Here is a 1,930-nt window from a genome sequence, read left to right on the forward strand (position 1 = left end):
CTCAAATAAAAAAATTTTAAATTGTTGATGAATTTATTTTCTAGGGGAAAATCAACTGATAAAAGTAACTTTTTGTTTAGCATGTTTACCATCATTAGGGTTCATTGGGTTTGAAGTACAAGTTTCTTAAATTCAGGATATAATGCCAAAATCTATTTTTTAAAACTATTTTCTCTCAAACTCTATATTTGTGCCTTCTCACTATATAGAAATATACATTGAAAAATGTTTCAGATAAGCATCCATGGCAAATCCTCAATCCAGAAAATGTTATAGGTTACTTGTGAGTCTGACAAGGTACACAGTCCTGGTTAACTTAATCAGAACATTAATATATTAACACAAAACACATCAGTCAGATCAAGACAGTGAATACATTTGTATTGAGCCTATTAGATTACCACATGAGGTAGAAGGCAAATCAATTCTATTTAACCAATGTTTTACAGTTGTAGTAAAATATTTTAGACATCAAGGCTGTATAATGAGATTACAGTTCCCAAAAGTTGAGCATCAAGTAAACAGGATTTAATGAAACTCCTTAAATTTACTAGTAGACTTCTCCCTCCAACACAAAAGTTGTTGTTATTGTTAGGTGCCATCGAGTCGGTACCAACACATAGTGACCCTATAGACAACAGAACGAAACACTGCCGGTTCTAATTGGTTATGTAAGTTTCTTCAAGGCCAAAGATTGTCATTGTTGTTATCTTTAGACTTGAATTATTGCCGTTTGATCAATATTTATGAATTCTACTTCAAAAATGAGTTTTGCATTTGGTGGAATTTTGGCATTAGGCTGTCCTTTTCCCCCCACAAACTCATACCGGTTCAGTCTTTAGCTGAGCCTTTTCTCCCTTACTGAGTCAAGAGTGCTTCATCCCACCCTCTGAGGACTTTGCCAATTCCGACCTTAAAACTTATAGGTTTGGCATTTTTCTTCTTCTTGGAATGTGTTTGAATATTCATATCAAAAACAGTTCCACTCTGTAGTGTTCCTGTGTACCAACAGTGAACAGCAGCGCCCTTTTTGGGAAAGTTAGTTTTGTCTCCCTTTTCAAGAGCAGATTTTGTATATTTTGGTGGACTCTCTCTAAGAGCCTTTTTAGACTTAGTTTCCTTACAAATGTCATCATTAATCTTCACATTTTCCACCTGCTCTGAAACTTATTTATATTTTCAGAACTTTTGAAATGCTTAGTTTCAAAAAGATGATTATAGGCTATAACCAAATGGTCCTTATTAGCTGTCTTGGCCACATTTTTTAATATTCCCAGTAGCTTATGTACTGCAAGAAACAAGTCTGAACCGTGTTGCTGCAGAAACTTGATAATGTCCTTCTTGGGCAGCTGATGGCTGTGCAGTTGTTCCATGGTCCACTCACACTGTGGAACGTTCACGCTATCTCCCCCAACTGCCTCAGCTCTACCATCAAAGCTGGAGTCCATTGTTTCATCCATTGAGTGAATCCATCTCATTGGAGATCTTATTTTTCACTGACCCACACTTCACCAAGCATGGCCTTCTCCAGGGACTGGTCCCTCCTGATAACATGTTCAAAATATGACACTTGAAATCACATCATCCTTGCTTATAAGGATCATTCTGGCTGCACTTCTGCCAAGACTGATTCATTTGTTCTTCTGGAAGTCCATACTATTAATATTCTTCTCCATAATTCCAATGCAGCAATTCTTTTATGGTCTTTTAAATGTAGATTCTTCTGTGATTTTTTGGACTTATTTTCCAATTTTCACATGCATTGGGCAATGCAATTAGGGTGCATGAAACTCTAAAATAGGAAATGATCAGTTTTTCCTTACAGTTGGTTTTAAAATGAGCCACCTAAGTAGCGGGTGATACAACCTTGCTTGCTGAAAGTGAAGAGGACTTACAACATTTACTGATGAAGATCAAAGAGCACAGCCTT

The 1,930-nt window shown here is 36.4% G+C and overlaps 1 pseudogene; it reads right to left on the reverse strand.

The window, feature by feature from the left end:
• Positions 1-712: 712 nt before the first annotated feature.
• On the reverse strand, positions 713-1,448 carry LOC102823889 (annotated as a pseudogene).
• Positions 1,449-1,930: the final 482 nt, after the last annotated feature.

Source organism: Chrysochloris asiatica, unplaced genomic scaffold, assembly GCF_000296735.1.
Source record: "Chrysochloris asiatica unplaced genomic scaffold, ChrAsi1.0 scaffold00013, whole genome shotgun sequence".
NCBI lineage: Eukaryota > Metazoa > Chordata > Mammalia > Afrosoricida > Chrysochloridae > Chrysochloris > Chrysochloris asiatica.